This window comes from Saccopteryx leptura, chromosome 3, assembly GCF_036850995.1.
Source record: "Saccopteryx leptura isolate mSacLep1 chromosome 3, mSacLep1_pri_phased_curated, whole genome shotgun sequence".
NCBI classification, from domain to species: Eukaryota; Metazoa; Chordata; class Mammalia; order Chiroptera; family Emballonuridae; genus Saccopteryx; species Saccopteryx leptura.
The window spans coordinates 159,700,999-159,725,763 of NC_089505.1; the positions used below are offsets into that span (position 1 = coordinate 159,700,999).

Sequence of the window (24,765 nt, forward strand, 5' to 3'; positions counted from 1 at the left end):
GGGGAAGGTAGAAAACAGATCTTGCGCTTGTCTGCCCAGCATTTATTTCTCCTTTTGGTAATCACATTCTGGCTTCCTTAAGAAAGCACCTCTACCCAGCTCTCCTTGAAGCTGTTAAATGGAATTGATTCAGACTCTAAATTTAGAGGTGGTCATGATACCCAGTCTTGACCAAATATGGCACTGCATCCCTCTGGCCACGGAAATTGGTTAAGGAACAGACATATAAACTAATCAGATTCATTCGTGGGATTTTGAATGAAGGGACTAAGAGAGAGACACTACTCCTCCCCCTGGGAAGTTAACACTGCGTTAGAGTGCTATAAGCTTCATGTGTCTGGGGCCGTTTCCCTAGCTCCTCTCCTCCTTCCCATACTCTCGCTTAGACCAACTGCTGTGGTGCCTGGATAAGGGAATGCCTTTGCAGACTCCTGCCCAGGCTCTCAGAGCCAACCAACCCTGCTCCTCGTTCACATTTTCCAGCTCTTTGAGATTCTCTAGAATGATTTTAATGACATCTATTAAGTACTGACTTTCATGTTTCCCACACAAATTCCATAATACATGTTCTAGGAGAACCAATGTTAACCTATGTAAATGTGTGTGGTATTAACATATCTGCCAATATTCACACAAGGGGGGAAAAGGACATATCCATTTATAAGAAATTACTTGAATTTTCTTTTTTGGATCTGGCCTCTTTGAATGAAGCTAAAGGGATATTCAAGTTTTCTAATTACAAAAATGGAATATGAATATTAAGTTTACTGTATACACAATAAAGATATTTTAGATATTGTAAAGGTCTTAGAGTGTTATAGTCAACAAGGACCTCTTAAGCAGATCCATTCTCCTCTGTTCCTAGAAGCCTTTCATGGTGACTAACAAAATGCCAACAATAAGGAGAAAGGCATGGCAAATTTGTTCTTCAGAATATATTTCACTTCTTCCATATTTCCATATTTGACACGTCTCCAGAAAAAACTATCTACAGTGAGGGGAAATGCCTGAGCAATAAGCCCATTTTATAAATGTTTAGGAGTAAACCGACCTGAGTTTGTGTATATGTTCTGCTTCTTCCACTCCTAACCTCCCCCCAATTCATTTACTCTCTACCTACAGTGAGGCAAAGGGACACCGTATGACAGACAATGTTCTACACGTCATGGACATAGCAACAGAAAAAAGGTAAGTCTTTTCTCTCATGGAGCTTATACTTGTTGGATTAGTCAAAAAGAAAACAAATTAATCAATAAGGTAATTTAACATGGTCTTATTAATATAAAGAAAACAAAATAAAGCATGTGACAGATAGTGATGGATAGGTGGGATGCCTCAGGTGGGGTGCTCATTCTAAAATTTCAGGGCAGCCTGACCTGTGGTGGTGCAGTGGACAAAGTGTAGACCTGGGACGCTGAGGTTGCTGGTTCGAAACCCTGGCTTGCCTGGTCAAGGCACACATGGGAGTTAATGCTTCCTGCCCCTCCCCTCTTCTCTCTCTCTCTCTCTCTCTCCTTTCTAAAATAAATGAATAAAGTCTTAAAAATAAAATAAAATAAAATTGCAGAGCAGTCTAAGCAAAGGGAACAGCAAGTACAAAGACTCTGAAGTCAGAAGAAATTTGTTGTGTTTGAAGCACAGAACAGCAGTGAGAGAGTATACATTAGTTTCTGATTGCTGCTGTAACAAATTACCAAACAGTGACTTTAAGCAGTTTATTTATTTATTTATTTTACAGTTCTATAGATCAGAAATCCAACATAGGTTTCACTGGGCCAAAATCAATGTATCAAAAGGACTACATACCCTCTGTAAGCTCCAGTGAGAATTAGTTTCCTTGCTTTTTCTAGCTTCTAGAAGGTGCCTGCATTCCTTGGTTTATGGCCCCTTCCTCCATCTCCAAAGCTAGCAGGCTAACATATTCAAATCTCTCTATAACCAATCCCTGCACCCTCTTCCGTACTGCCTCCTTCTTCTCCTTATAAGGACCCTTGTGATTACAATGGGCTTACTCGGATCTGGGATAATCACCCACAAATTCACTCCCTACCTCATGTTCTTTAACTTAATTAAATCTGTGAAGTCCCTTCTACTATGTAAGTAACAATTTCACAGGCTCCAGGGATTACAACATGGACATCTTGGGGGAGGGGGAGGGGTGTTATTTTGACCACCACAGAATGTCAGGAGGAAGTGGTGGGGAGCTTGGGCTTTGGATGGCTAAGGGGAGGCGGAAGCCATCAGGGCAGGGACTTGTTCTGATATCAGTTTTAACAATATTACTCTGTTGTGTGGAAAATAGAAGTGATGATGCCAAAGTGAAAGCAAGAAGGTCAATTAAGAGGCTGTGGCAGTAATTCCGGTGAGCGGTGGTGGGGATGCATAGACTTGGGGAGAGCTGCTTCTCTCCTCTATGGCTCAGGAGACTTAGCCTACAGTCACGTTAATGTTGTGAGTTCTGTTGTAGCAATGCAAGTAAAAGATTTCAGTACAGTACTTAATTCCAACTAGTGCTCAAGAAATGACAGCTATTGTTTTCATTATGCTTTGAAGTTAAAGTTTTAATTTAAAATATCGGGGCCTACCACAGGCGTGTGAGGGAGGCCACAAATTGATCTCTTTGAGTTTGCTGAGTACACACCATGAGTAAAGCTCATCCTCCTGAGTTAAAAAATATTATGAAATTATTTTTTGAAATTAAACGGTGGCAGACATGTCCATGAAACATTGTAGGGATTGGATCCCTTTGTGAACCTTGTGATAGATGAATGTGTGGAGATGGCAACCAGTGGGCAACAGAACAATATTGGAATGGCGGTAACTCGGGAAAATAGTCCATCTCGCTAAAGCCTTGGAACGAGTATAAAGAATGGCTGTGTTCTCCGGCGAGGTCAACTGCTTGTACATGGTCTCTCTCCACATCACCTGTTGTACTACAGTATAAAAATCGAGTGTGTACATTTTTATATTGAATATTTTTGCTAAATAATCTTTTGTAATAGTTATAAAATAGAACGTTTAAATAGTAAAAGACATCTTAAGGATTAAGAAAATGAAGCCCTGCCTGGCCTAATAGCTTGGTTGGTGAGAGTGTCATCCCAAAGTGCAGAGGTTGCAGATTCGATCCTCGGCCAAGGCACACACGGGAAAAGATTGATGTTTCTCTCGCTCACTCACTCGCTTCTTTCCTCTCTCTCTAAAAATCGATAAGTAAAATTTTAAAATATGGAGCTCAGTAAAGAGAAGTAACTTACCCAGGGATACTCTGCTAGCACATAGATATCAAGCAGTGCACCAAAGAGAAGGAAGTAAGGAGAAAGAGCGATGTCCTGTTGTCCTTGCAGGAACTAGAAAAGGCAGCTCAGAGCTCACTGGGAAGCAACGGGAAGGGCAGGGGAACTGATTCTGTGAAATAAGCAGGCTCTGTGGTGTGGGCTGTGGGGCAGACGGGCATGCAGAGGGGATCCAAGGACCTACTTTCAGACCTATTACTTACTGACTATATGATTTTAGGCAAGTCATTTAACCTCCCTTTATCTCATTTATTTCTCTTAAAAATGGGCACAATATCACACTCCACAGGATGTCTTAAGTTTAAATGATAGAGCATTTTGTAAATTGCCAAGGCTATAAAGTTAAATATTACTAAGTCCTTCCTCCTGATCATCTGCTTTCGTTCCTTTAAAGGCATAGGACATACTTATTTCTAATTCTAAATAGAGCAAATCTTACTTTTTTCATGAGGCTTTGAGACTGAGTGACAACCATCTGAGGTGACTGTCTGGATAGTGGATCCAGCAATCTTTGCCATTTTGTACTTCTGAGCACGTGAAATTTTTCCTTCAAAAACTGACATTCAAACACAACATGTGCTTTCTCCAGTTGTATGGTTCTGGGTTTTCATTTCTTCAATTTTTTTCTGCCTAAAAGTTCATTTGTTATAGAACTCAGAAGCAATAAAAATAACTCTACTCCCCCAAAAGATAAAATAGATTTGAAGCTACATGCAACTGGGGATTATTTATAACAAAGCCAGTTTAAGGATGCATCTAGCTCACTAGCATGTACATGCCTTACATAACAGAGTTTGGAGAGGCTTTAAAAAGCATTAGAAATGACAGAATTTTAAGGCCAAATGAGTGGATATAAGACAATGCTACTATTTAAATTATGCCAAAAGGCCAAATTTAAAATAATATTTGTACCATTCAGAATTCATTCACACATGTCAGCTTGTGGATGGCTTATCTGATCCTTAAACTGCCAACTACCTGCTCTGAATACAACACACCACCCTCTCTCCCAGCTCCCTCCCTCCCTCACTCTTTGTTTTCAAGAGTTCTCAGCTGTAAGTGTATTAAATGCTGTCTAGTTTCAGACCCACCTTCTCCCTGGGGAGAGTCCGCTGTCTGTCTTCTCTACAGAGGCCTGAATGGAAATAAATCAGCCATTCAATATGTCTAATCAGAAGAAAGCTTCTTCCCTGAAGGATGACCTCAATCCCACAGTGAAAGGGGAACAGATTAGCATATTGCAGATCCCAGGGCACCAGGCATTGTCTGGTAAACAAAAAGAAATTAAAAACACAGGAGTGAAACACAAAAGCCAAGACAAATTAATGCTTTACATGTGGTAATGTTTACCTTTGTTTAAATACAGATTTTTGAGACTTGGTGAGTTATCTGTAAATAAATGTCTGGTGAGGCTACAGTATGGGGGTCGAAGAGGGCAATGCCTGTTCAGTAGAACAAACAAGGTTTGAATTTCACAGGTGAAAGCTTCAGAATCATTGAAAATAAAGATGACTTTGTCCTACATCAAACTTTGTTAAATAGCAGTTTTGTTTGTAGCCAGGCCTCTATTATATGGTAGGTATATGTATGGCTGAAAGGATGGAGTCAACAGTCAAAAAAATAAGACAAGATTAGCAATAACTATAGGAATCAACAGTGGCCAGGGGAACGTGTAAATAATTAGATGAAGATTTGCAAAACCCAGAATGTGGAAAAATCTACAGGACCAGTGAGACATGGGTTTTCTAATAAATAAAATACAAGGGAAAAAAAATAAGAGAAAAGGAAAACCTAAACAATAAAAGAGACATAAGAGATATTTCAAGCAAATGCAATGTGTGACCCTTGTTTGGATCTTTCCTTTTTATGTGCATAATATTTTATTTATTTTTTGAAAATGTCTTCCTACCTCCCTTAATTTTCTTTTTTAATTGAATTTATTGTGGTGAAACTGGTTAACATAGTTATATAGGTTTCAGGAGCCCAATTCTACAACACATTTCTGTACACCATATTGTATGCTCACTCCACCAAGTTAAGTCTTTGTCCATCACCCTTTATCTCCCCTATACTTTCCTACAGCTCCTTGGATCTTGATTTGCATAAACAAATGTTAACCAAAAAATCTAAGAGACAATTGGAAATATTTGAACACTGGATATTTGATTAAATGAAGCTTATTTTTTAGAGACTTATACTGAATATATATAAGTAAAATGATACAATGTCTAAGATGTGGTTCAAAATATAAAACATGATTGATTGTTCATGGTTAATAATTATTAAGGGAGAGAGGTTGGTATTTGGGGATTCTTTATACTACCTTCTCTACTTTTCTGTGTTAGAATTTACCCACAATAAAAAGCTTTGTCCCTGGCCGGTTGGCTCAGTGGTAGAGCGTCGGCCTGGCATGTGGAAGTCCCAGGTCTGATTCCCAACCAGGGCACACAGAAGAAGCACCCATCTGCTTCCCCATCCTCCCCCCTCTCCTTTCTCTCTAACTCTCTCTTCCCCTCCCACAGCCAAGGCTCCATTGGAGTAAAGTTGACCTGGGTGCTGAGGATGGTTCCATAGCCTCAGCCTCAGGTGCTAGAATGGCTCTGGTTGTAACGGAACAATGTCCCAGATGGGCAGAGCATTGCCCCCTGGTGAGCATGCCAGGGGGCAGGGGGGGGGGATCCTGGTCAGGCGCATGTAGAAGTCTGTCTGTCTGCCTCTCCACTTTTGACTTAAAAAAAAAAAAAGCCCTGGCCGTTTGGCTCAGTGGTAGAGGGTCGGCCTGGCGTGCAGAGGTCCCCGGTTCGATTCCTGGCCAGGGCACACAGGAGAAGCGCCCATTTGCTTCTCCACCCCTCCCCCTCTCCTTCCTCTCTGTCTCTCTCTTCCCCTCCCGCAGCCGAGGCTCCATTGGAGCGAGGATGGCCCGGGCGCTGGGGATGGCTCTGTGGCCTCTGCCTCAGGTGCTAGAGTGGCTCTGGTCGCAACATAGCGACGCCCAGGATGGGCAGAGCATCGCCCCCTGGTGGGCAGAGTGTCGCCCCCTGGTGGGCGTGCCGGGTGGATCCCGGTGGGGCGCATGCGGGAGTCTGTCTGTCTCTCCCCGTTTCCAGCTTCAGAAAAAAAAAAAAAAAAAAGCTTTCTGTGTATTTTTTTTTAATGAGCAGACTTTAAGTAATAAAACAAATTACTCTTGTTAAAATTACACTATGGTACTTCTATTGTTCTTATATAAGTGTACTGTAGAAGTCAAATCAAAGTTCATAAACATAGAAGCTCTTTTCTAAACAAATTAATACACATAGAGCATTTAAAATGATGTTGGGTATACTACATGAAGAGTGTTCAGTAAATGTTAGCCAGTTCTCATTTTCTTAAATGTAGTAGGTCTAAATCTTAGCCTTACAAATGCCATGCATATAAAAAAAGTTTTGGTTTTTTTTACAACCGAACATCCTTTTTTTAAACCCATTTTCTATTTAGGTGGTAGAACAAACCTTAGTCAATTCTCAGATTCTCTCTAACCTTTACCTATAATTCTATCTAAATTGCAGAGATGTGTAGAGATCCAACTGTTAGGGTTGGGGGGATAGGGGAGAGTCTATCTGATCCTCAATGTCTTCTTTTCATACCATCTACTGAGACGTCCCTCATTCCACATGACCCTCTTACCTTTGTGTTCTCTCTTCTCCCCATCTTCAAGTTGGGTAGGTCTCTAACCTACTGGTAGGCCAATCTCAGGTCCTTGGGACTCATACTGCTGCTCCTACTGCAGTGGGTCATCTATAAGACTCTCCAAAGCCTCTTCTTCTCTGGGGTTTTCCTAAGTTCAGAGACTCTGCCTGGGGAAGAAGGCTCTTTTTTGGAACCTCAGACCTAGCTGTGGTTTTACCCTCCCCTGCTCCCCCATCCAGACTGAGACCCGGAGCTGGTACAGGGCTTCTTTTCTTTGAGATCTACCAAAATAATTTCCCACGTATCTGTCATTCCCCCTCAAAACTGCCTTCTCTTGCATCCTGGGAAGCCCTGGCTCTTACTCAGCTATATTCCTCACATAATTTTCTGTGCCCCTTTAAAACTCAGGTTTTGGAAAAAAAGGTGCCTTGTCCTCTACTTTCTCTTATCATATTCCTTCTTTGAGGCAATGAATGGAGAAGGAGTAGCTGACTAAATGGGGAAAGGAAATGATGGGGGAATATGTCCATAAGTATTTCAGTTATTTTTCCTTCCATTCCAACAATGCAAGAATGGAAAAAGTACACAGCTGAGTTACTTAACCTTTTCAAATTTCCATAATTAATGACAACAGCCTTGGCTATGTCTCAGAACGTCCATATGGGAATCATGAGTGTCTGCCCACAACTCAGCCCCAAAAGGACAGGTGAACCCTCCAATGTGGAATCACAGGCTCAAAGAAGATTCCCTCTTGAATACTTTCCAAGAAGACATACAATCTTTTCCAAAAGAACTATAGTAAAAGTGAGTAAACTCAGACCAAAAGAAACGTGGCCAGATAGCGTGCATCAATTGCAGCCTTCCAATTTTAGGTAGAAGTTCAAATTTCAGGACAGTCTTTTTATTTTAAATATTTTTTTAACAAAATAGAATTTAGTAAATTTTGTGCTTTTGTGCTTTCAGATCTGAGTTGTCCCACTATGTTGTACATTTGGTGATCATGCCATGCCCACCAGATGCCGTAACCACCTGGTCATGCGTTCAGTAAATATTGGTGAGAATCTATGTGCCAGGCACTGTGCGAAGAATTCAGCTACAACCATGAGTAAGGCTGTCTGGTTCTTCTTCGGTATGTAATGGGCTTTGTTTCCTAGTCGGACTTGACCAATCTATGAGTGTGAATTTGAAAAATTAATAAATCAGGGTTTGGCCAGAAATATTAGTTTTTAAAAGCTAAGGAATGTATAGTTATGAAATGTGTGACTAAGAAGAAGAAAAAAACATTAACAGTGACTTTCAGCTGAACAGGCAGAGAATTGAATGAAGAGGCCCTTTTTCAGTGTGTAACTGTGCAGATAGAGCACGGTGACGGGAGTGCACGGTGCCTTCTGAATACCAGGTTAAAAGACTCTGCATTATTACTGGTCTGGTGACTTTTAAAAGTGTCATCCTTACGCAAATCCGGTGAGCAACAAAGATAAAGAAGTTCTGCTGTCACAGCTGAAAACGTGACAGTGCTTACCAAGGCACTTCCTAAACTAGCATACCAGCAGACTGGATTGTACTTTGGACCCATTAAGAACCCACTCCACAAAACAAACATTTCTTTGAAATTGTTGTTCTTAGCCCTAGTAAAAGACAGAGAGAAAAAGCACTAATTGTAATCTAACAATTAAGGAACCAGAAGGTCTAGCCCTGGCCTGTTGGCTCAGTGGTAGAGCGTCAGCCTGGCATGTGGATGTCCCAGGATTGATTCCAAGTCAGGGCACACAGAAGAAGTGACCATCTGCTTCTCCACCTTTTCTTCTCCCCCTTCTCTCTCTTTCTCTCTCTCTCTTCTCCTCCCACAGCCATGGTTCAATTGGTTCAAGTGCATTGGCCATGGGCACTGAGAATGGCTCTGTGGAGCCTCCATCTTAGGTGCTAAAAATAGCTTGGTTGGGAGCATTGCCAGGTGGATCCTTGTTGGGGTGCATGCAGGAGTCTGTCTCTCTATCTCTCCTCCTCTCACTTGAAAATTTTCATTTTAAATTAAAAAAAAGAAAGAACAGAAGGTCATGTATTCACCTTACTTCAATACTCCCAGAATTTCTAGCTCACTGAAAGTATAGAAATTATTACTTTTTTCCTTATATACGTAGTTTCCCCACCAATATGAAAAGCTAAAACTTTATTAAATTTCAATGAATTAGTGATAACTGGTTTATAGCCAGTTGATTCAGGTCATTGGCTAAAAATAAAGGCTCTCTTATAGAAATTACTTGTTTTGTTTTGTTTGCTATGGTGTGTGTTATTATTTTTCAAATAATTAAGGGGCCAAAGCTATTTCCATATGACATTTAAACAAAGTGGTTATTCGGTGAGATTCCTTCTGCGGATTAGTGACTTTGAAAATTCAATATATAAAAGAAAAACAAGGGCCTGACCTGTGGTGGCGCAATGGGATAAAGCGTCGACCTGGAACACTGAGGTTGCTGGTTCAAAACCTTGGGCTTGCCTGGTCAAGGCACATATGGGAGTTGATGCTTCCTGCTCCTCCCCCCTTCTCTCTTTCTCTCTCTCTCTCCCCTCTTTCTAAAAATCAATAAATAAAAAAAATATTTAAAAAAAAAAAAAAGAAAAAGAAGAAAGACCCTTTCTCAAAAATATATACTTAAACTATAGTGTAAGACTTAACCTTATTTTACATCTATTCAAACCTAATTTTTTAAATAAAATATATATGTGTATGGAAATTTACATAGGAAAAAGTATAAATGAACAAACAGGTTCTTTGACTAAGGGCCATAAAATGCTCTCTGGTGTAAGTCTTAGGGATCCATGTTCCTGGCTGCACCACAGACCTCCTCCCAGAGAGGCGAGGGTTTGCTGACTCCAGTCTCTTTCTCCTCCAATAAGGCAGGCAACCTGCTGCCAAGTCCCAGGACTTCCCTATAGATCAACCATCATTCTTAGGCTAGTCTATACAGAGTGTTGGTAATAAACACTATGAGGTAATTATAACCTTCAGCCCAATGCCTAAATTGTAACAGATTATTTTGTTTTCCATTTTTTCCAATTAGCCCAATGCCCATATTTATGGCTTTCTTCCATTTGGGACAGTCTTGCTATTCTTTCCCTGAAAAAGCAGTAAATCTGCCTTCAGCTTCATCCTCTTCACATTTTGACATATAATTATGAATTTCTAATGAAAGCAATCTTAGAGAGTTTAAATTCATAATTGGAAATTCCTCTTTTAGTGTTTTTAGGCTTACTTGGAACAGGATTAGACTTTAGGCCTTTCTTTTTTCTACTGAATATCTTTGTAGGGTCAGAAAAGGTCTAGCATAGAAAAGGCTTTCCAACAAATGCACTATGGACATTTTCCCCTGTCTTTCCAAACTTCTGTAAACTAATGGAGCACTAAACTCCACTTTGAAATATTATATCGCACACCATGATGAGGACAGCTTTACTTGGATGTTTTTATCACCTGCAGTTTCTAGGTCTTGGTGTAGTTGGTTGTGGTTTTCTCATACTGCTTTATGGGTGAATGACACATGGGAAGCCAAGATCTGCAGCTGGAATTAGAAATGCTGGCCACAGAAAGGTTAATACTAGATTCCTTTCTCATTACCCAGATAGAAGTAATCAGATACTCTTATCTTTCACAAATGCTGGCATGCCACAGGATACCACCTGGTCTCTCTCTCTTTCTCTCTTTTTTTCAGTCAATTTGAACAGCATGGGCAAGAGATATGAAGTCAGCCCATTTGATCTATTCCTGAGACTGAGGGTGGGATAATTTCTGTTCCTCCCCTCCTCGCACCTGTTATTGTGGTAGGTCCTGCCAAAGTTTAAATGAATTAAAAAATAAGACACCAGAAATGGCTTTCAATTTGTAGCAAAACAGACTTGCCCAAATCCTTCCCTTTCTAAAAGATTTATCTAGCACAGGGGTCAGGAAACTTTTTGGCTGAGAGAGCCATGAACGCCACAGATTTTAAAATGTAATTCCGTGAGAGCCATACAACAACCCGTGTACATTACGCATTATCCAATAAAAATTTGGTGTTGTCCCAGAGGATAGCTGTGATTGGCTCCAGCCACCAGCAACCATGAACATGAGTGGTAGGAAATGAATGGATTGTAATACATGAGAATGTTTTATAATTTTAACATTATTATTTTTTTTATTGAAGATTTGTCTGTGAGCCAGATGCAGCCATCAAAAGAACCATATCTGGCTTGCAAGCCATAGGTTCCCGACCACTGATCTAGCAAGTAACTAGCTCAGATGTGAGACCAGAGCTCCTACAACAGGAACAAGCCCTATAAAATAAGTCCTGTAACTTATAATTAGATAGGAAAACCCCCCTACCCCACCCCTTGAACTAAGAGGCTTCAAGGGCTTTTTATGTTTTAGGCCAGGGGTCCTGTTGGGCAGATAAAATGTATCATGCTCACTTTGTTCAAGATGGCGCTGCCAAGCCTGAACTTTGGTGGCGCAGTGGATAAAGCGTCGACCTGGAAATGCTGAGGTCACCAGTTCGAAACCTGGGCTTGCCTGGTCAAGGCACATATGGGAGTTGATGCTTCCAGCTCCTCCCCCCTTCTCTCTCTCTGCCTCTCCTCTCTCTCTCTCTGTCTCTCCCTCTCCTCTCTAAAATGAATAAATAAATAAAAAAAAGATGGCGCTGCCCACATGGAGGCCATTGCCCAGGTGATATTAATGTGTGTTGGGGGCGGGCTGTGGGCAGGCAGAATCCTTGTAGCCTGGGGCTTGGCTTTGGGATTAAGCCTTTCCCACCCTTTTTGATGTGGGGTGGTACAATCCCATCATGCCCCAGAAAAGTGACTTTGTATTAGAGACTTCCCTATTTTGTATATTGGATTAAAGGTTTGCATTTCTACACTATAAAATGAGGGCAGAATGGGAGCTCACTCTTGGTTCCTGAGATTAATATTAGAGGAGAGAGCAGAGAGGAGAGCCGAGAGAGGCCACATGGAGGAGGCCAGGAGAAGCAGCCAAGATGGCGGAGTGTTGAGTGAGAAGCCAGTTAGTGCAGAGTTTGTGCAGGGAGAAGGAAGGAGATGGGGAACAGAGGTGAATAAGTCTGGTGAGCTAGAAACCTTTGATTCTAGGAAACTCAGATAAGTCAGTAGCTTTGTGAGCACTGAATGTGAGTGGGTTTTGGAGCCCAGTGTGTGTTTTTTACTTGCCCGCCGGGTGCAAGCTAGGATTAAAGAAGATGGCTCATCAGTTTTTGGCTCCGTTGTTTCTATACCGACTGTTCGAATCCAATGTGAACCTGCATGAGCCAGGCGGCTGTGATAGTGGCCCCAGCTATTGGCTTTACAGGTGCTCAAACTACAGCCCAGGGGCCACAAGCGGCCCCCTGAGGTCATTGATCCGGCCCCTGCCACACTTCCGGAAGGGGCACCTCTTTCATTGGTGGTCAGTGAGAGGAGCATAGTTCCCATTGAAATACTGGTCAGTTTGTTGATTTAAATTTACTTGTTCTTTATTTTAAATATTGTAGTTGTTCCCTGTAAAGCCAGCAGCCAAGGCTACCATCATAGCAGCCTGGCCCATGCAGGTTCGCATTGGATTCGGACAGTCGGTAAAGAAACAAAGGAGCCAAAAACTGGTGGGCCATCGTCTTTAATTCTAGCTTGCACCTGGAGGGCAAGCAAAAACACACACTGGGCCCCAAAGCCCACTCACATTCAGTGCTCACAAAGCTGCTGACTTATCTGAGTGTCCTAGAATTGAAGGTTTCTAGCTCACCAGACTTATTCACCTCTGTTCCCCATCTCCTTCCTTCTCCCCGCACAAACTCTGCACAAAATGACTTCTCGAACTCAACACTCCACCATCTTGGCTGCTTCTCCTGGCCTCCTCCACATGGTCTTTATCTGCTCTCTGCTGTCTCCTCTAATGTTAATCTCAGGAACTAAGAGAGCAAGCTCCCGTTCTGCCCCCATTTTATAGTGTAGAAATCAAAACCTTTAATCCAATATACAAAATAGGGAAGTCTCTAATACAAAGTCACTTATCAGAGACATGATGGGACTGCACCACCCCACATCAAAAAGGGTGGGAAAGGCTTAATCCCAAAACCAAGCCCCAGGCTACAAGGACTCTGCCTGCCCACAGCCCACCCCCAATACACATTAATATCACCTGGGTGATGGCCTCCACGTGGGCAGCACCATCTTTAACAAAGTGAGCATAATATATTTTATCTGCCCAACATTCCCTTTTTGTTTTTTTAATTTAAAATAAGATATGTGCAGTGTGCATAGGGATTTGTTCATAGTTTTTTTTTATAGTCTGGCCCTCCAATGGTCTGAGGGACAGTGAACTGGCCCCCTGTGTAAAAAGTTTGGGGACCCCTGTTTTAGGCCAAGCATTCAGAGAGATTTTGTAAATATGATTTTTTTTTGTAAATACGATTTTTATACTTGTGTGTGATTTACAATGAGGGCTAGGCAACACCAGTTAAAGATGGCCGGTAAAGTTACAGATCGCATTCCTGCTTAGGAAGGGCTATTATATTGCTAATGGAGAGGTTTTCATACTAGAAAGTTTGAAAGGAAGAAGGAAGGAGACATCAGAGCCCCCTCCTTGTCCCATTCACTAAGGAGGAAGATAAGCATAAAGAATGCAGGGGGAAAGGGAGGTCTGAATAGTCCCTTCCTCTCCCCTTTTTAAGACCTTAATGGATGACTTACAAACACTTATCTTCTGACATCACCTAAACCTCTCCCATCCTGAAATAGTGTTATTGATGTGTGTATTTCTAGACAAAGAAACCACGAGACCCATGTATGTGAACCTGTGTTCTGTAAAGGGTTTATAAGATGTAAGAAATCTAATTTCAGGGAGCACATTTCTTTGGAGCTACTAACCCTGCATGCTCCGCCAGCTTTTAAGAAATTCTCTTTTCCTCTTACAAAATTATCTGAGTGTCTGTCCTCCGCTGGGTTGCTTTCCTGCAACAATAACATATAAGAGAACTGACAGACGAGTATTTGGAGATTTGGCAACTCAGAAGACGAGACAGAGAAAGAGATTGAGTCAGGTCTGCTCAGTTTCATCACCAAATTCACTGATTAAGTAAGTACTCCTCCTTCCCTGAGGAGGAGATAATGAAGGGCAGAAAGAAGTTGTGTTCTTTCCTTCTGGGTGGCGGAGTGAAAAATTCTTTGCCTCTATGGACACATGAGCAGTAGAAACTAAAGTCACCTCTAGCACAATCAGAAATGCTGGAAGAGTTGAAGGAAGGGAGCAGGCCCATTTGATTGTGTTGTCCAGGCTGCCCCTGCCAAGATGAGCTTATCTGGGGGTAACAGGTAAGGAGAGTAGCAGAGACACAAATAGGCCCTCTCTGCCCTCTCCCTAGACATTGGTGCCTTGGCAACGACTAGGTAAGTGTCTTTCCTTTTTCCTCTTTCTTCCATGCTAGACTATGAAACTCATGACTGCTTAGGTTGTTAATCCAAATTCGGAGGGACCCGAAATATGGAAGACAGGAGCAAAGTCCGTCGTTTACACATTAAAGTTTTATTGTCTAGCTTGGCCAAGCGGCGGGAACTCCGACAGAAATCTGACGGAGAGCGCGCTGGCCCTTTGTCCTACTTAGTTTTTATAGTTTTGTAAGTGGGAAGTACAGAAGCAAAAATTGCAATTAGGAGCCCCTTACTGCTATTGGTTATAGTCATATGTCCTTTAACATGATAGGACCACGTTCAATTTGCAAACCATACATCGTTTTGGAGAAAACAAAATTTACAAGTCAACACAATGGTAGAAAGATATCTCTTTACATATTAAAAGGCCTTCCTATATTTTCTAGTGTTCATCCGCCATCTCTCTGTCCAGAGTCAGAGGTATTAACCACATGCATTTACATAAGAGAGGTAGTTTCCGTGGGGACAAATGCCCGCAAATGGCTCATAGTTATAAGAAAAGGTTTATTTTGGCTTTTCCCTTCCTGCACCTGGCTAGCCATTCACTCCTTTCCCCACAGGTGTGGTGGAATGTCAGGGAATCTATGCTTCCTTCCCTTTTCATTTACAATACAATGGCAAGAGCCATCCTAGTTATGCTAATCACACAGCACAGAGACTATTCTCACAATTTCTCTTAACCCAAATTAATAAAATGTTCTCCAAGCCTCCTAAAATATTAATATTAATTCTGTAGCCTTTGGTACTTTACAACACCTGTGGGTGAAATGGCTCAGTGGCTCCTCAAGGTCAAGATGACTCTTTATCAATGAATAACCTCTAGCTTTAGAGAGCAGGTTTACCAGCTCGGTGCTCATTGTCCACCACGATTGCACCTTGACTCAAAGGCCTGGGCAAGAATGTCTGGAGCAGTCCTTGCATCCCTGACTGAATGATGACAAGTAGGTGAGCAGGGGGGAGGAGAAAGGGCACGTGCAGTTCCGTACTGACCGCTATTGGCTTTAGAGCTGTAAACCAAGTTGCTAGTCAGGGCTTCTGGAAAGCTCTTAAGAGAACGTGGGGTTAGACCGCTCTTGCCCTTGACCCCACCCCTTCTCTGGTTTGCGGTGGCCCATAGTAGAAGTAGAACCACCATTGTTTTCCAGGTGATGGCCATGCGCATTAAAGCCACATACCGAGGGTGTCAGGGCGCTGGGGAGGAGCCTGTGTCCCTGGTGGCCTCAGAGATCCTTGTACTAACCTCAGATTCCCTACCTCCAGATTCTATTTCTGTGAGAAAAGTGAACATCTAATTTGTTTAAACCACTGTTTTTAGAAGTTTCAACTATAACCAATAGAATCTTGAATCAATATGCTTAAACAAAACATAAGTTCACATTCAGGGGTCTCGTGATTCCTTTGTCGTCAATCACAGGATTTCAGGATGGGAGGGGGCTTGCAGGATGCCAGAGGACAATCATTTGTAAATCGCCCATTAAGGAGAAAGAAAGGGGAGAGAAAGGGGCTACTCAAGTCTCCCTTCCCCTCCTATATTCCTGGCTGTTTCACCTTCCCCCCCCCCCCAGGTGTATAGAGGGTGGGGGTCTAAACCTCCCTCTTCTTCTATTCAAAACGTTTTAAGTATGAAAACCTCTTCATTTACAATATAACAGCCCTTCCTAAACAGGAATACAGATCGGCCATCTTGAGATTTTGTAAATTACACAAATACAAAATTATATTTACAAAATCTCTCTGAACGCTTGGCCTAAATTATAAAATACCCTTGAAGCCTCTTATTTGAAGGGGGGTCTCCTTCCTCAGTAAAACCTTAGTTACAGTTTTATTACCTTTTATCTCATGGCCCAAGATCAGGATCCATAACCATGATGCCACTGTGACTGGGCACTGGACGAGCCATGTCCAGCATAGACCCTACAATAAGTAAGAAGAAAATGAAATATTCCAAAGAATAATTTTTCTTGATATTGAGTCTCCGACAGAAATGAAATGTCATGGATAATAGCATTTATAATATTCCTACAGGAATATGTACCTTTATAATTTTCATTTATAATAGGGTATCCTAAAATACTGATTTTGAAAAAATAAAGTCCTACAATGGAGCAAAATAATCCAATCTCAGTATGTCACTGTCTGATGCTTAATCTAAAAACAACATTTGAACCCTAGAGCTGTGGTTTTGAATCATGCATTGTGGATGCTCTGGAATTCCAGGGCTGTGCTGGTTGGGGAAGCAGGGCTGAGTCTGAGGAATCCAGGGTCTTATCCTTTTAATGTATTTTTGGATTTAATTTGGTAATCTTTTTGTTAAGGGTTTTAGCATCTATGCTTATGAGGGATATGGGTCCATTGTTTCTTTGCTTGTACTATCTTTGTCTGAATGATGCTGGTCTAAAATGAGCTGGGAGGTAAATCCCAGAGGGAAAAGGGGAGGGGGAGAGAGTGGGAGGGGGACAAAGGGAGTGTAATGGGTGACACGGGGGTGGGGGTGAGGGTGTTCAATTGACTGGGACACTTGAATTCAACACAATAAATTAAAATTAATAAAAATAAAGAAAAAGAAATATAAAATGAGTTGGGGGAGGTGTTCTCTCCTCCTATAGTATCTGGGAAGAGGTTGTGTAGAATTAGTATTCTTTCTTTCCTAAATATTTGATAGGATTTGCCTGACCTGTGGTGGCGCAGTGGATAAAGCATCGACCTGGAAATGCTGAGGTCCCCGGTTCGAAACCCTGGGCTTACCTGGTCAAGGCACATTGATGCTTCCAGCTCCTCCCCCCTTCTCTCTCTCTGTCTCTCTCTCCTCTCTCTCCCTCTCTGTCTCTCTCCTCTCTAAAAAATGAATAAATAAAATAAAAAATATTCAAAAAAAATATTTGATAGGATTTACTGTTGGCACTGCTTTATATTTCTCATTTCTTATCCAATCTTCACCTGGGTAAGGTTGACAGCGAAAATACAGAATTCCAGGTTAAATTTGAATTTTAAACACACAACAGTTTTTAAATACTTTGTCTGGCTTTTAAATCTAGCTCCACACAACCACTTGTCACCACCACTGCTGCTGCGACTTGCCTCCACCTCCACCACCGTGGAGAACATAACCGAGCACAGCAACATGGAGGAATTTGTAGAAGGATCCAAAATCAACATGAACAAGAATCAGCAGGATGACAGTGAAATGTTTGTTGGAGGCTTGAGTTGGGACACAGGTTTGAGCTCGATTTGGGGAAGTTGCGAACTGCACAATTAAAACAAATCCAGTCATGGGAAGATCAAGAGGATTTGGATTTGGGCTTTTCAAAGATGCTGCTAGTGTTAATAAGGTTTGGAAATAAAGTACCCAAACTGGATGGCAAATTGATAGACCCCAAAAAGGCCAAAGCTTAAAAGGGAAGAAAGTGCTCAAAGAGGTTTCTGTGAGTGGATTAAGCCCAAATACTTTTTAAGAACAAATTAAAGAATATTTTTGGAGTCTTTGAAGAGATCAAAAGTACTGAACTTCCCATGGATACGAAAACAAATGAAAGAAGAGGTTTTTGTTCTATCTTGTATACAGAAGAGAACCCAGTAAAGAAATTGTTAGAAAGCAGATATCATCAAATTGGTTCTGAAAAGTGTGAAATCAAAGTTGCCCAACCCAAAGAGGTATATAGGCAGCAAAAGGAAGGAAGAGGAGCTGCCACTGATGGACAGTTGATACTAAGGGTCATAGGGGTCATAGCCAACACCAGGACCAAAACTAAAATCAAAGATTTAATAACTATTATGAGACCCTGGCCAGATGACTCAGTGATAGAGTATTGACCTGGCATGTGTAAGTCCGGGTTCGATTCCTGGTCAAGGCACACAGGAGAAGCAACCATCTGTTTCTCCACCCCTCCCCCTTCCCTCTTCCTTCTCTCTCTCTCTCTCTCTCTCTCTCTCTCTCTTTCTCTATCTCTCTCTCTCCCCATTCTGCAGCCATGGCTCGATTGCTTAGAGCGCATCACCCCCAGGCACTGAGAATGGCTGCAGGGGAGCCCCTACCTCAAGCACTAAAAACAGCTCAGTTGCAGCATGGGCCCAGATGGGCAGAGATCATCGCCCTCTAGGGGGCTTGCTGGGTGGATCTTGGTCAGGGCTCATGCCGGCGTCTCTATCTCTCCTCCTCTCACTTAAATAAAAAAATTTAAAAAGTAACTATTATGATCAAGGATAATGAAATTACAATAGTGATCAAAGCTATAGTGGCATTGGAAGCTTTGATTATACTGGTTATGACTATATGAATTATAGATATGGACAAGGATATGCAGACTAGAGTGGCCAACAGAGAACTTACCACAAAGCCTCTAGAGAGGGTGGCAACCACCAAAACAATTATCAGCCATACTAAAGGAGGACATTGAAGAAAACAGGAAGAGATTGCTAAAGTAACACAGGATGACATTCAAGATTGGTCTTCTGTTGCTCTAAGATGATTATCTTGTAAAAGACATTTTATAGGTACAAGACACAACTCTGTCTAACTGTATATAGCCACCCACTAGTTTCCTTTTTTTTTACTCTGTCTTTTGCTACCTGTGTTATGCTTCAATGTAGATTTGTGTTTATACAAATTTTGTTTGTATGATTTGTGTTAAACCTCAAATGAATGCTCTTTTACATGATTGTTTAAAAATAAATAAATAAAAATAAATGTTTGTCTAATGTAGTATTTGAGCCACACTTACATTAAAATTAGTCATTGTTTATCTGAAATCCAAATTTAACATATTCAAGAGAATTAAAAACATATGTTCATACAAAAACTTGTACTTGAATGTTCATTGTAGCATATTCTTAATAACCAAACAGTAGAAGCAACCCAAATGTCTAACAACTGACAAATGGATAAACAAACTGTGGTATACTCATATAATGGAATATGATCAGCCATAGAAAGAAGTGAAGTACTGATTCATACTATAACACTAATGGACCTTAAAAACATTATGCTGTCTCCCATCCAAGTACTAACCAGGCCCGACCCTACTTAGCTTCTGAGATCAGACGAGATTGGGCGCGTTCAGGGTGGTATGGCCGTAGACGAGTGGATTAAAAAGCTTTGGTACATATATACTATGGAATACTACTCAGCCATAAGAAATGATGACATCAGATCATTTACAATAACATGGATGGACCTTGATAACATTATACGGAGTGAAATAAGTAAATCAGAAAAAACTAAGAACTATATGAATCCATTCATAGATGGGACATAAAAATGAGACTAGAGACATTAACAAGAATGTGATGGTAACGACGGAGGAGGGGTGGGGGAGGGGGGGGAGAGGGCAAGGAAGGAGAGAGGGGGTGGGGGAGGGGGGAGGGGCACAAAGAAAACCAGATAGAAGGTGACGGAGACAATTTGACTTTGGGTGAGGGGTATACAGCATAATCAAATGTCAAAATAATCTGGAGATGTTTTCTCTCAACATATGTACCCTGATTTATCAATGTCACTGCATTAAATTTAATAAAAAAGAAAGAAAGAAAGAAAGAAAGAAAGAAAGAAAGAAAGAAAGAAAGAAAGAAAGAAAGAAAAAAACATTATGCTAAGGTGAAAGAAGCCAGACACAAAAGGCTAGATATTATATGACTTATATGAAATGTTCAGAATGGCAGCTCTATGAAGACAGAGGGAGATTAGACTTTCAAGGGCTGGAGGAAGGGGAAATAAAGAGTGATTGCTAGTGAGTAGAGGATTTCTTTGGGAAGTGAGGGTGATAGAAATATTTTGGAATTAAATAGTGTTGATGGTCACACAACTTTATGAATATACTGAAAATTTCTGCATTGTATACTTTAAAAGGGTAAATTTTATGGTATGTGAATTACCATATTTCTCCATGTATAAGACCCTTTCATGTATAAGACATACCTCAATTTGGGGGCCTGAAATCTGAAAAAAATATATATTACATAAAGTTATTGAACTCAAGTTTTATTCTTCATAAAATTCATACAGTCCTCATCACTATCAAAACTCCCATCCAGCCTGACCAGGCAGTGGCACAGTGGATAGAGCGTCGAACTGGGATGCAGAGGACCCAGGTTCGAGACAACTGAGGTCACCAGCTTGAGCGCAGGCTCATCTGGTTTGAGCAAAGCTCACCAGCTTGGACCCAAGGTTGCTGGCTCGAGCAAGGGGTTACTCGGTCTGCTGAAGGCCCACGGTCAAGGCACATATGAGAAAGCAATCAATGAACAAGTAAGGTGTCGCAATGAAAATCTGATAATTGATGCTTCTCATTTCTCTCCGTTCCTGTCTGTCTGTCCCTATCTATCCCTCTCTCTGACTCTCTCTCTCTGTAAAAAAAAACAAACACAAAAAACAAAAACTCCCATCCATTAGCTTGTCCTTATCTATGTCTGATGATGAATCACTGTCTTCATATTGTTAAGCCTAATCCGGAGGGACTCGAAACATTGAAGACATGAACAAAATTTGTTGATTCCACACCAAAGCTTTATTGTCTAGCTTGGTCAAGCGGCGGCAACTCCGACAGAAATCTGAGGGAGAGTGCACCGGCCCTTTGTTCTACCTAGTTTTTATAGTTTTGCAAGCAGGAAGTACAGAAGCAAAAATTGCAATTAGGTGTCCTTTACCACTATTGGTTATAGTCATATGCCCTTTAACATGATAGGACCATGTTCAATTTGCAAGCCATACATTATTTTGGAGAAAACAAAATTTACGAGTCAACAAAATGATAGAAAGAAGTCTCTTCCTGCATCTGGCTAGCCACTCACCCCTTTCCCCACAGGTGTGGTAGAATGTCAGGGAATCCATGTTTTCCTTCCCTTTGCATTTATAATACAATGCTAAGGGCCATCCATTTGTTTACTTATTTTTATATGTATATTTTATATGTTTACTTATATTTATATTTTATGCCAATCACACAGTACAGAGATCATTCACAAAATTTCTCTGCACACCTTAACCCAAATTAATGAAATGTTCTTTAAGCCTCTTAAAATATCAATATTGATTCTGTAGCTTTTGGTACCTTACAACACCTGCGGGTGAGGTGGTGCAGTGGCTCCTCAGGGCTCCTCAATATGTTTCCTCTTGCTGAGTTCCACCTATGGCATTTGAAATTCCACAAACACTGTATAAGACACATCCAGTTTCTAGACCCAAAATTTTTTGAAAAAGGTTGTGTCTTATACATGAGAAAAATGGTATATCTTACTAAATAAATATATATATGTATGTATATATAAATTTTAACTGGGTATCATCCTGCTGTATTTGCTAAATCTGGGTGCATTTGATTGCTGAAACCCAAGTTTATACCTCTGTGCTCCAGCTGCAAGGGAATTTGGGAAATGTTGCTTTGGAACTCATGTGGAAAACTATAAAAATGTAGAGAGAACATTTGAAACATGTTAAACAGCCTCAAATGGAAGATTTTTATTACATATTCTGAAGTCAAATGCGTAGGTTTGAATGTTATATCTGCCACTCACCAGCTGTGTGACTAGAGAAGGTTATATAGCCATCTGTGTCTCAATTTTCTCATGCACGCCATTTGTCTATGTGGGTGCAACTGCTTCCTAACTGGTCTCGGCGGGAATTCTCCCTTGCAGTCTTTGTTCAACAGAACAGTCAGAGTAATCCTTTTTAAAACATGTTTGATTGTAGCACTTATTTGCTTAGAACTCTTCAATGGTTTTCCAGATTATGGTACTTGGAGTGAAAAGACAAGGACTCATACTGGGAGAAAGTTTGTGGAGTGGAATCCAAGTTGAGTGGGACAGGGCCAATGAAATAAAGGAAAGAGTGGTACAGACAAAAATGTGGAGGGAACAGAATCAGGGGAGCTCAGAAAACATATTTTCTAAACCCTACATATAAAAATAAGTAAACAAAGAAACAAACAAACAGAAGGAAAGTATGTCTACATAAAATTGTTCCAGCCGATAAATCAAAACAAAATTATATTGTTTGAACATCACTGATTTGCAACCACTAATGAATTAATGAGCCTAAGAAACGAACCATCATTATTTAAAAAGAGCCATCTAGACATTTGTGCCTCATGATGAAAGAACACACAACCCATATTCTTGCCAAAGGAATAAAACCCGAGTCTAGTGAAGACTGAGTCTAGCACCCAATCTGCAAGAAACTCAGAGGACAGTGAAATTTATTGAATTGTGGTGCACACAGCCCAATCATAAGTGGAAAATTCCACATGTCAGTGATTTTTGAAGTGTGGTCCTATACTAGCCACACCTACATCACTTGGGAATTTGCTAGAAATGCAGATTATCGGGCTCCATTCCGACCTGCTGAATCAGAAACTCTAGAAGTGAGGCTCAGCAGCTGTATTTTAATGAGCTCTGCAGGTGTCTTCATGTAAGCTGATGCTTGAGAACAATTGGTATAGATCAAATGTTCAGGGCTCTTCAATAGAAGTGTAAGAAAAAGGAAAGATGAAAAAAAGACTATAAAGTAAAAGATATACTGCTCACAAAAATTAGGGATATTTCAAAATGCACTTTCAAGATCAAGGAACGTGCAGATACTCCAGACTTTCAGCCTTTTGTATAGTGCATTTTCACGAATGAAATAAAAGTTGGTTTTATATCTCATTTGCATAACCAGACAACTTTCTTTGACTTGTCATTTGCTTTTCTGATGTTCTTGTTTAATAAAAAAAATCAAATGCTTCTCTTTTTCATCGCTTCATATTCATTTTGAAATATCCCCTAATGTTTGTGAGCAGTATATAATAAAGCTTTAATAATGGGCAACACTAAATCATAGTGTCTAAAGATACGCACTTGAGAAAAAAAAGCCATAAAGAACCATAAGAAAATTGTTAGTCCCAAGTCAAGAGTGTGGTTACTTTTGGAGAGATGTAAGGTTATGATTTAAGTCAGACTTCATGGAAGGATCTCTGGAGGGGTGGAAAACTTCTATTTCTTCATGTGGTGATTATAAAGGTGTTCACTAAGCTCTATATTGGTTTTGTGTGGGTCTCTGTAATTTTGTTTTATTTTACAATAAACATTATGAAAAATTGATGTTGGTTGGATGACATTTAAACCTCTTGGGCTTTAGTTTTTCTGCCTGAGCTGTGAAGATATATCTTCGTGTTCACTCCGGAGTTTTACTTTACAACCCAAATAATGTTGACCTTATTGTAGTTACTTGTCATAGTTACGGGAAATGACTGAATACATTATAGTTTGCCAAGATGGTGCTTAAATCATGTATGAGGAATGGAGAGGATTAGTTTTATTTTGACAATAATTGCCTCCACACTCCCATTTTTTCTTTACAACTGCCGGAGAATACACTTGCTCTCCAGGAACCTGTCATGGAAGAGGAGAAAGGTGAGAGGAGGAATCCTCTGAGGAAGGAAGATCTATTTCCTTGCTCTGCTCTCTCCCAGGAGAATGTGTACAGTCTCTACCACACTATCCTGCTTTGAGGCTGGGGTCCTCACACAGACAGTGTGCTGAGAACTACCATGGGATTCAAGGTTTGATGACCTCTTTCAGCCCAGATGAAGGGGAGGCTTGGTGAGGAGACTTAAGTGATGTTGCATGTCAAGGTTCAACCCATCCAAGGTTTTTCATGACTGAGGAAAAGGCTGAGTTGTTGAAGTGGAGAGTTTAGCAGACAGATAAACCAGGGCATGAGGTGTCAGAGTCTAAATGGACTGGCTCCACCCCTGACTGGCAATGATCAGCCATTTTCTGCGGCTGCAGGTCAGGGAGGCGTGTGCCCATGGGTCTTAGGGTTTTTATGTAGACAAAGGTAATAATGAGGGAGCTTGAAACCACTCATGTGGTTTTGGAACATTTACATTCTTTATTTCTCTTTCTTCCTCTTTTAATTAAATATTTATTCCTTTTATAAATAAATATTTAATGTGTTTCTTCACTATTTAATTTTTATATTAGTTGATTTTTATTGTGTTTCACAGAACTATTAGTCTATGATTGATTGTAAATTAAATACCAAATGGAAAAAAAAACCCAAAAATATATCTGCCACAGATAGTTTAAGAAGCACTGAAATGACTACATTAAAATCAAGAAATTCTGTTCATTACAAATCATTGTAAAGAGGAAAAAAAGCAAGCCACAGAAAGGGAGAAAGTATTTGCAATACATTAAAACAACAAAAGGCTAATATCTAAAATACATAAATAATTCATTCAAATTAATTAGAAAACTGAGCAAAAACTTGAATAGTCACTTCACATTAAAAGGAAATTCTAACAGCTAATAAGCATATGGAAAGGATTCAGTTCATTTGGGAAATGAAAAATTAAAACCACAGATGGCACAG

The 24,765-nt window shown here is 40.6% G+C and overlaps 1 long non-coding RNA gene and 1 pseudogene across 1 annotated transcript; one reads left to right on the top strand and one right to left on the bottom strand.

Moving 5' to 3' along the window:
* The first annotated feature begins 2,353 nt into the window (after nucleotides 1–2,353).
* On the top strand, nucleotides 2,354–18,230 carry LOC136397297 (heterogeneous nuclear ribonucleoprotein D-like pseudogene; annotated as a pseudogene).
* Nucleotides 3,053–4,439, bottom strand: LOC136397722 (uncharacterized). Its single transcript, XR_010749907.1, has 3 exons — nucleotides 4,385–4,439; nucleotides 3,733–3,923; nucleotides 3,053–3,196 (listed from the first exon to the last, which is right to left on the bottom strand). It is a non-coding gene; the product is annotated as an uncharacterized lncRNA (long non-coding RNA).
* Nucleotides 18,231–24,765: the final 6,535 nt, after the last annotated feature.